This window comes from Dendrobium catenatum, unplaced genomic scaffold, assembly GCF_001605985.2.
Source record: "Dendrobium catenatum unplaced genomic scaffold, ASM160598v2 fragScaff_scaffold_421, whole genome shotgun sequence".
Lineage (NCBI taxonomy): Eukaryota > Viridiplantae > Streptophyta > Magnoliopsida > Asparagales > Orchidaceae > Dendrobium > Dendrobium catenatum.
Window position 1 is genome coordinate 759,092 of NW_021318883.1, and position 10,953 is coordinate 770,044.

A 10,953-nucleotide genomic window follows, 5' to 3' on the forward strand; every position below is an offset into this window, starting at 1 on the left:
TAGACTAGATGACTCTTTGATGAGTTATAATTGATAAGTCCTCATATTTATCCTTGATCCAAATGAGTGGGAAAGTGATGACTAAGGAGAGATACAAAGTGGGCATAACATATGTGATATATGATAAAGAATGAATAGTAGTTTCATTCAAAATATTGAAGATTAAAAAGAAATACAATTCTTCTCTCTTTAAAATTAAAAAACAGAAAATTCATGACAACCATAGTAACTTTTAGGATAAAATCCAAACTCTCTTCTTATTTATGACACCTAAAAAAGTATGGAATCAATGAACAACTCCCTTTTTTCTTAATACAAAATACTAATGTTCCTCCCTTTTCTATACAAGACCATCTCTTATATCTAGAAAAATATTAATTTTTAGAGAATTTTGAATATGCTCCTTTTCTATGTGAAGTTTTAAATACACCATCCTCATAGGCTATATATTGCAAGCCATCGTATTTTAGTTAATTAAGAAAAGCTCGATGGTCGCTCTGCTAGGGTTTTCCCCCAGCGCCGCCCTTCGCTTCGATGATGTCTGCCGTCTCAGGGAAGCTTTTCTTCTCTAGGTTTTCTTTTTGCGATCTTTATGGCGAATGTTCGCCTTTGAGACCTGGGTTTTCTGAATGTCTATTCTTCACCTCTTTCGTTTAAGGAGGCCTTATGTGGGGTTTCTTCCTCTTCTTTTTCTGATTTGTGTGTTTCTTCTCACCAGGGTTTACCGGCATTGTTGATTTCTGAGGAAGAGATTTGTTCGCTTGGTGCCCCTTTCGTGTTTTCTTTGGTTGGTCGGTTTCCGGGTAATCAGCCTCCGATCGATGCCATTCAATTTTTTTTTTTTAATTTGAAGCTTATAGGTGAGTGTTCGGTTACGGTTCTTAATCCCATGAATGTATTGATTAAGCTCGTGAACAACTTTGATTATTGTATGATTTTCTCTAATAGATCTTATTTCGTGAATAATTGCTATGTGAAAGTGGCGAAATGGTCCACTAATTTTGGATGTAGAGGTTGATTCTCCGATTGTTCCTATCTGGGTTTCGTTCCCTCACCTCAGATCCCATCTTTTCTTTCTTAGGATCCTTTTGGGTTGGGTTCTCTCTTTGGCCACACGCTCAAAATCGGACACAACTACTGCTTCAGGGTCTCGTCCTTTGGTGACTCGCATTCTAGTTGAATTAGATGTAACAAAAAAATTCCCTAATAAGATTTGGGTTGGTTCAACGAAAACAGGTTATGTTGAAACTATTGTTTTCGATGATTTACCCCATTTCTGTTTACACTGTAATTCGTTAGGACATTTAAAGGATGTTTGCCATATTTTGCGTCCCATTCTTAATGTTTCTAAACCTGTGGCTGCTCCATGTGCGATGTCTTGATTGAATGTGATTGATGATGGCTCTAATGATGCTCTTAACCCGTCTGCCATTCTAGTTCCCCAATATGTTGAAAATGTGGTATTTCTGACGGAGAATATTGTGCTGGGTGGTGATGTCGATAGTCCTGTCGATGCTGCTACTGTTTTGTCCCTTGATGCCTTACATTTGTTCCACTGGTTATTAAATTGGGTTTTCTGGTTCCTAATTCTGCTACCCTTTTGCCTCTTAAGTCGATGAATGGTTTAAATCCAATTGATGAGGATGTTGTAGTTGTGTCCTCTGTGAAACTTTGTGAGGATGTTGTAGTTGGGGTTTTACCTTTTATGTTATCCCCTCGGGCTTGTAATAGTGCTGATGGTCATCTTGGTTGTGCTTTAAATTCTGGTCCCATGTTTTCAGTGGTGTCTGCCCTAGGCGTTTTGGCTGGTAATTCAAAGACTCTTGAGGTTGTGGAAGGCCCGATTGGGTCTGGTCCTGCTAGTGGTATTTTGGGTGGGGATGTGTGTGAGGGTTCTGCTAGTTCGATCTCTAAGTCTTGTGCCCCCTCCATTTCATCCCCTGGTTTGAATGCCGGTTTAGTTCATAATTTATTTGTGGATGTTCCATTTAATTGAATTGACCTTCAAGCCTTGATGTATCATGTGGGGGACAATTCTGGGTTGGATGTGCGAGTGCATCTTGATTGGCTTCATTGTTCGTCTGATTCTGATTCTGTTTCCTCTTCAGACTCTTTTGGGGTTAATGATCTTGGAAATTCTTTTGCTCTGTTGCGTGACACAATGGTTGTTTATGTTGCATCTCGTGGAAGGGCTCGTGGGAGGGGCAGACGTGGAAGGTGATGGGTGGTGCTGGTGTTTTCCTTTTCCTGGTTTATTTGTTGGTTTCCTTCTGCTTGGCAGTTCTTGATACATTGTGCTTTTCTTTTGGAGTTCTCCTACTTATATTTTCTATTGGCCGGGCAATGATGTGGTTGGGGCTCGTTTTTCTGTGGGCTTGACTCGTGGCAACCTTTGGTGGAGATCTTTTGCTCGGTTGGGTTGGCTGCTTCGCGTTGTCTCTTTATCAAATTGGACGGTCTGAGTTTGCTTATGGGAAGCTGGTAGTCTCGGCCAAATATTGAGCCCTCGGGATTGGATTTCCCCTGTATTTTCCTTTGCTTTATTGGAATTTTACTTCTTTGCTCATTTACTCTTTTTTGGTATTAATATATGTTTTATTTGATATATATATATTGCAAGCCATCATTTAGATTTTTACCACAATTTTTAGCTAACTATGGGGTAAACTTTGAGCATCATACTAGACTTGACCAGATGATGCCAAAACTTTCAAATTCAATCAGACTTCCGACATCAGCCCACAGAAAACTTATAGATGATAATGACCATTATTAACACTCAATAATACTCACTAATTAAATCAATTTATTATCTTAATCATAATCACCACATGAAACTTGTTTTTCATCTATTAAATATAGGGTTGGTAACAATTAAGCATCATGTTTACATTAAATATTTTTTAATCCTTTGTGTATACATAGTTAGCATAAGATGATTAATAAAAATAAAAGGCTAGTAAACTTGTCATTGAAGGCTTACACATAAAAGTGTAACTTTCTTTGACATTGACATTTATATAATAAATGTTACTAATCTGTCCATTCCTCAGCTCATTGATGGGCCCTTAGCCTATAAGCTCCAAAATAGTACATTGGCTCCATCCAATCTATGCATGCATCCACTATCAATAATCAGTAGTTATTTAATATTTTATATTTTAAATTTTTTTATTACCGTTGGAAAATGGTCATCTTGTCAGAGCATTGTTTCATACTTTCATACTCTAACTTTGGTGGGGCCCATCCCAAAAACTTTGGTGGGGCCCATCCCACGGAGAGGGACAGCCATCTTCTCGCAGATAGCTTTATCTTCATGACTTGGCTAAGCTGACGTAAAAAGGGTTGCCTTTTGCTAATTATGTATGATTATAATTATAATTAGCATTAGATTATGGGGTTAGCGAATGATTAGTTGTGGAAATTATCCTAATACAACTCTCCTTGGCTATTGGTTGAGAGCTTAGGCTTCCAACTAAGAGGTCCAAGATTCGAGTCCATGTGTATGTGTTGTATGTGTGAGTTTGCCTTAAATGACCTAAATATCCCAAAAAAAAAAAAATTATCTTAATAGGGCCCTGTGAGTTTTCATTTGCTTTGATTCAAATTTTCTCAAAGTAAAATTTTAAATGATTTAGGTTTCGTTTGGAACGGCTTTTTATTGCTTATTAATACAACTTTTTAATAAATTTTTTTTAATTTATATAAAAAAAATTACTTTAAGAAACAGTAAGAAAGTCATCCTAAAAAAAATCTTAATTATATGATTATATATTCAGGATATTATCTTCTTGTTACGTATGCATATTTTTTTCTTAATGACTTGTGTTTTCACATGAGAATATGATGATTTTATTTTATACAATAAAATAAAACAATTTAATAACTTTATTGTACTAAGCTAATCTTGAAATTTTGTTTTCTTTAATAAAAGTAAAATAACCTTATTTAATTCTTAATGTTGCTATTTAATTCTTGGAATAATAATTTGTAACTCGTGAGTGAATGAAAAAAAAATGATAAATTAAAAATTTTATTATCGATGTGATTATGGCTTCATTTGGGACAACTTTCTTACAACATTCTAAAACGGTTTTTAAGTATTTTTTTTAATTAAAAACTTTTGTGCTAAAAAGCTGCTTTATGAAGCTATAAAAAAGTTGTCCCAAAAGAGAAAAATTATTATGTGCTGAGTTCGGAATCCAATAAAATAAAAGACATGTGGCTTGTACATAGGGGATAAGGCAGGATCGATATAACAACCTAATTATAAAGATCATATAGATCACAACAATAAGGCATGCTAATAAACTAGAGAAGTCAACCACCTTCTCTATTAATTTTTTCTTGCATTTGGGTATGTTAAAAAACCCATTTAGGATATAAAAATATTTTATTTATTCAATTATTAATGATTATTTGCATGCACATGGGTCATTAATTTCATATTTGTATTCATGATTGATCTTCCTTACTTAAAAATGATGATTTTGAACCACATTGGACAATTGAATGAAAATATATAAATAGTAGATGGACTATTTTCACATGAAGGAAAATAGTGAAGTGAAGGCATCTGGGGACTGGGAGCATTCACAAGAACTTTCTTCAAATGTCCAGTGAGAAACCTGTAATAAAATTCTTAAGAATCATATTCGCATAAATATCCTTCAAGATCAGCACAAATTCTTGAGGCAATTTTCTTGCGATAGATTCTTTAGTGATAAAGGTTCCATTCATGGCCGAAAGGTGCCATTATAATAAGTTTTAAACCATCAATGGTCTATTTAAATGCGAGATTTCTGTTGAATTTTAAAGGGTTTTTTAGTTAATTAAATTGACTTAATTTGTTCGATATGCATAAAGTATTCTTTTTATAAAATGTTATCTATGCTCCACAATTTAATATGAAACTGAAAAACTTTGATTAATCTAAAATAATCAAAGTTTAGGGTTGATTTTAATATTTTGAAATTATAAAATAATCCTCATTTCTTTGGATGTATCATTTTTAATACATGTGATTAGTGATTAGTCAAATATGACGTGTTGTAGTGTTGTGGTATATTGGTAAATAATTAAACACATTATGTTGATGTGTTATTTACTTATTTATAAATTTGTTCCCCGTAAAAAATAAGGTTGGTTCCTCCCCTGCCTACAGTCCGGCAGATTTAACACATCACCACATGCGAGAGAATGAGAGAGCGAAGCGTCTTGGCCTCTTCGAGCGTCAAGTTCTCTGTCACGCCTAAATCCTGATTATATTGCCAAATAACTCCACATAATTTAACATAATTTAACATTTATATTCCCCAAAAATTAGCAATATGATTCATCTTAGAGCTCTTGAGGTACTGTAATCGGCCCAATTGTTTCTTCACTAGTGGTAGGCTTTCAAACCAGTCACATAAAAAATATTCATGCTATCTTTTTTGAGGCCAATTGTGTCTGGTCGCAAACATTGGAAAAATTATTAGGTGCGGAGTGCACATCGTCCTCACAAGTACTAAATACCTAGCGATACCCAACGATATTCAACGATACCGAGTACATATACGGCTAGATATCCAAAACTTCTCCGCACCTAATAATCTCTCCTATCATTGGAGCATGAAGTGAACCTACACCTCCTTTTGATTTTCTTTCTTTCGCCAAATTAGGAACCCTCACCACCCCGGCTCCTCTCATTACGACCGACCTCCTACCCCGCTGCGATCGACCTCAACAAACAGCGACCAAGCCATAGACTTCGAGACCAAACCATTGCCCCGTCACCTACCGCCTCCATGCTTGTATGTACCTCGCCTGTGTCGTTACTTTGCCTTTGTTTCAACTCACAACTTCACTTCAAGTCCTAACATTTCTAAGAGAGTTTTTAGGTCATATGCTGCTGTCATTTTTACAACTGAATGTATCAGCTTTTAGATTGCATTTCATTTCATCCATTTAGTTATTTGATTCAGTTGTGAAGAGGCATCTTGTGATAATTCCTCTTTCCAAATTTCTTATTGTCGATTTATAACTCCCATTTTGATCTAAGGTGTATTAGAAGAGGACATTAATTGATGGTTTTTGCACTCAGATTTTTATCCATTTGATTGATTTCTTTATTTTAGTTTCTTTACTTTGTTGGTGCCAACATCATAAGCAATCGATGAATCCGAGAGAAAACATCTTTAGAAGCCCATCTTTCTTAGCTTTAGAAGATATCATTTCTAACATGTTAGCTTAGTATTTCCCCTGTTTCTTCACTTAAATACATATTGTAAGCATTAGAGGAAGTCTTTTTAATTATATAACAGGATTGCAAATTTTATTGAATTACTGCTGGCAACTTCAGAAGCATATTTTCTATTGCTATATATATATGAAGTTTTAAGTACATGGTTCGGCTTTTGCTAGTGTATTTAGTCAATTGTGCAGAGAAGTAGGATATGTTGAATCCAAAAATGACCGTGAATCATAGTTAACTATACTGAGAATACCAAGTGAAAAGATAACTGGGAATAGAGAGAAAATGAAGAATGCTATACTATGAAGCTTTTGTGATTTCAAAAAAATGATTTTAAGTTTATAAAATTCAGTAAAACTAATCTCACCTCTGGACTCCCTATTTATAGATTGGGTTTGTAGCTTAAGCATTGTAGAATTAGCTGCATATATGACTTTAAGTAAATAAGAGAGAAAATATTAATCATGTGGCTTAGTCAAAAGGTCCAACCTAATGAAGCCATCCGTTGAGCCTTAAAGAAGTTATCAGTTGGTATATATTGATAACTGAGTAATCGATCAATAGTTTTCCTTGATAAGTCGTCCCTTCTTAAGTAGTTGCTAGGTCTGACTTCATAAATAAGAAGCTTTAGATTATGGTTGCCAGTTTGAGGCGAGTTTTCTTGTAGGCTAGTGAGTATTATTCCTAGTAAATCAAGTTAATCTTCCTTGAACTGGCTTGATATGGCTTAAACCTAATCAACTTATCTTGAACAAGATTTTCTAGATATTTTGATGTACATTAAGTTATGTTATAGCTTTGAAGGTTTATTGTAAAAAAAGAAGATTCTAAATAATATTTATACAAAGAATAGAAGTACTGTTGATAAGTAGCCATCAATCACCAACCGTTATCCTCTATGTAAACTGATGGATTGGCTTCTCTCTCTTTGAAGTATTCTAGCATATATTGAAGACCAAGGGAATCATTGAGCATTCGAGTTTAAAGATCCTGGATTGAAAAGAAACAAGTTCAACCATTTATAGCATCAGACGCTAAACTCCAAGACGAAAGTTTATACCTACCTTACTGTTACCTGAAACAAAAGGTGTTGTTTTGTCAGGGTGTATTTTATGTCAGATAGATAAATCAAACTCAAATAAATGAATTGAACCAAACTCCCGATTTTGGCAAAAATGTCCCCTGGAAATTCTGTAGATCCATTTGTGAATTGTGAGGATTGTCACTGACAAATGATGAAGTGTAGTGATTCAGGCTGATGAAGTTCAGTAACCCCTTAACTAGTTCTGATTGTTGTTGGGTGAATGATGGTAGCCTCACACAAGCATTTTTCTTCATAATCTCTTGGTAATCTCCAAACACCAAGAGTTTATGTATCCTTAGCTTGAAAATAGAGTTTGTTTCACTTTTTTAAAGGATGTGTTTGCATTTCTCGTTTGTGTACTTATAGCTTGCTGATGAACATATTAGCTAAGCACATATAATATTTTTTGGTAGCAATGTTGCTCAATTTTTTTAAAATCATTTTCAATCATGACGATATAAATTTTTGTAAGAACTCATCATGAAATAATGAAGTCTGGTACTCTTTGTGCAGCTTCAATGTCTGTTAAAGAGTAAACATTAAATCCGATCCAACCATTTTGATTAACCAGCAAAGTACATAGTTATCATTATTCTCTTAGTTTATCATGTTATGCTTCGCTTTATGAGCCATTTTGTTCTTTTGATAAGCATCAACAACTAGCGGAATATTGATTTAGTATTTTGTGGGCTCCAAAAATTCGGCCCCGGCCTCCACCCAACGCTGTGTGCTTTTTTTTGGCGAGGGAGTTTTAACGAACTAAGTTCCGGGGTAAATTTTGGGAAAGCAGATGGGTTTGTAGATAAGACACTACCCAGGGATTTCCCCCTCATTTTGCGAGGATTTTTGATATGAGTTCTGGTTTCCTATAGGCGCAAGCCCCTATAGTTAATTACCCTTCCTGATAACAAGAGAGAACTTTCGATTAAGGCTAGTCGTCAATTAAATACGTAGAATGTACGTGTTATCTGAACATTTGAAATTTGAATGGTTTGATATATTTAAAATAGAAAATTTCACCATCTTGCACTTAAAGCGGATGGTGGGGGAATGAATGATGGACCCGATCAAGATCACATGGTTCCGTCATCCCAGCCATCGTGGTCCCTGGTCTACTTAGTCAGAGGAGGTAGTCGACCCAAAATGTATGTGTTATCTGACATATAGTAGCAGTAATGAACATTTGAAATTTGAAGGGTTTGATATATTTAAAATAGAAAATTTCACCATCTTGCACTTAAAGCGGATGGTGGGGGAATGAATGATGGACCCGATCAAGATCACATGGTTCCGTCATCCCGGACCATCGTGGACCCTGGTCTACTTGGTCAGAGGAGGTAGTCGACCCAACCTGACAGAAGGATCATTATCGACAGCCATGGGTTGCTTCATCCAAGGGGCCCTTGTAGACCTGGGGTGAGTTTGTCTGAGAGGACAAATTTGAATCCACCTTAGCTAACAAAGGGCTTTGTGCCCTATCGATCATATCCTATTGATTCATATCTCAAGGATTTGATGCCACTAAGAAACGTATTGGCTTTGGCCATAACTGATATTTCGTGGTGCCATTTAGCTGTAAAACCACTCGGTTTAGAGGGTCCCGGGTCATAACCGTTTATTCTGCGGTGCCATTTGGCGGCAAAATTGCCGGTTAGAGGACATGTACCACGTCCTTAATGAAATAAGATTGTTTGAGAATGGATCATAGTGATATTTTTGACTAGGCATTAGCTCTATGTGAGCTGAAGTAAACTTTAATTTGTCCACCCCGACAAACTGTTGCGGAAGGTGGACGGATTTTGCTTTAAGTAGTTGATAGTGTTATTTTAATTTTAAATATTTTTGGATTTTGGAATTTCAAAATTGTGGTATTTTTAATTATTTGAAATGGACTCCTCCGGTTGTGATTTTTGCAATCAATACGGCCATCATCGGGGTGACATTAAAGTCACTTAAAAATATGTGAATTTTGTAGATGATCTTTGTCGACTCTGTTGAGTTATCGACAGAGGATCGAGTTTCGTTGGCTTTATTCCTTTTTTAGTGAATTCTCTTGATTATAGGCATTGAAAGACTAATATGAATGTACTAAAATAAATATATCGGTTGCCACAATCATATGTTTATTTAATGGTTCAAATCCTATCAACTCCTATTAATATGTATAGAAGGATCGGGTTCGAATTTGAATTCACTTATTGACCCGCGCAGTATCCCTATACGTCACGTGTGTACCAATAACACGCTCGTTGGGGCCTATGCGGGTGTTTGGGGGCATTTTATAGTTATTTTGTTGAACTTTATCGACTCCCATTTACTCGTTTAATGGATCGGGTTCGAATTTATTGACTTGCGCAGCATCTCTAGACGTCACGTGTGTTCCCACAATACGCTCGTCGGGGCCCATACGAGTGTTTGGGGGCATTTTATAGTTGTTTTGTTGAACCTTATCGATTCCCATTTACTCGCTTAGGAGGATCGGGTTCGAATTTATTGACCCCGCAGCATCCCTAGATGTCATATGTGTAACAATAACACGCTCGTCGGGGCCCTGCGGGTGTTTGGGGGCATTTTATAGTTGTTTTGTTGAACCTTATCGATTCCCATTTACTCGTTAAGGAGGATCGAGTTCAAATTTATTGACCCGCGCAGCATTCCTAGACGTCACGTTTGTACCAATAACACACACGCTGGGGTCTATGTGGGTGTTTGATTGTATATCCCCCTTTTAGTGTACATATGTGTATACAAACTACGTACATGTGCGGGGGGGTTCTTTGAAATATTTTAGTTGTGCAGGTAATTGCCATTTGAATACATAACATTTCATTGAGATCTTATATATGCCATCTCTCCGCTAATATGAGCTACTGGATCCGGTGGCGGTATATCTGGATGTTGTGAGGCATCTCATCATCTTGATGTTGACTTCCCTTTTTCTCATTCATCAGGGAGGGTCTTTCTTGAAATTCGTGGCCACTGCCTTGAAAGGGATTATTCTTAAGATCTTCAATGTAGTAGATTCGTTATTTCAGGTGTTTGTGAATGCCAGAGCTGTTTTCTTCCTAAGGATAGGACAAAAAGGAAATTTTGGAACACCAGTGAGTTTAGTTCTAATTTGTTCAAACATCCCTTTTCTTCTGCTAAGGGGTGTTCTTCTCCGTACACCGGGTTGCCTTTGTACCCGACGTACTGATGTAGACAAGAGATATAGGGAGCCTATATCTCTTGATCACAATAGACACACAAGAAGAAAACTGACACAATGAGTAGAACTTAAAAACAAACTTTATTAAATAAACGCAAACGACCCAAAACTTAACAAAAGATGCTAGGAGATTTAAAAGAAATAAAGAAATTTAAAAAGATGCATCGAATTTGTAGGTTAAATAAGTAAAGTGCATAGAACTAGCAAACCGATGGTCCACCACTGCAAGATTGTCCCAAATGCTTCCAAATCAACCAAGACACGACACCCTAAAGTTGCTTCACTGTTGAGAAGAAGGATACAGATGGAGTGGCACTTGCGGAGAGACGAAGAGGTTAGAAGCCCGAGAAGAAAGGGTGGAAAGAGCCCGCAGGATTTCCGGAGGGGATGAGAAAAGAAGGGTGGAAAGAGCCCGCAGGATTTCCG

The 10,953-nt window shown here is 36.4% G+C and overlaps 1 long non-coding RNA gene across 1 annotated transcript in view; it reads left to right on the plus strand.

Annotated features, from left to right (window-relative positions):
- The first annotated feature begins 5,588 nt into the window (after nt 1–5,588).
- LOC114579491 overlaps nt 5,589–10,953 on the plus strand; it is a 39,595-nt gene continuing 34,230 nt past the window's right edge. Inside the window, exon 1 of the long non-coding RNA XR_003700518.1 lies at nt 5,589–5,795. This is a non-coding gene — a long non-coding RNA (uncharacterized LOC114579491). The remainder of the gene's footprint in view (nt 5,796–10,953) is intronic.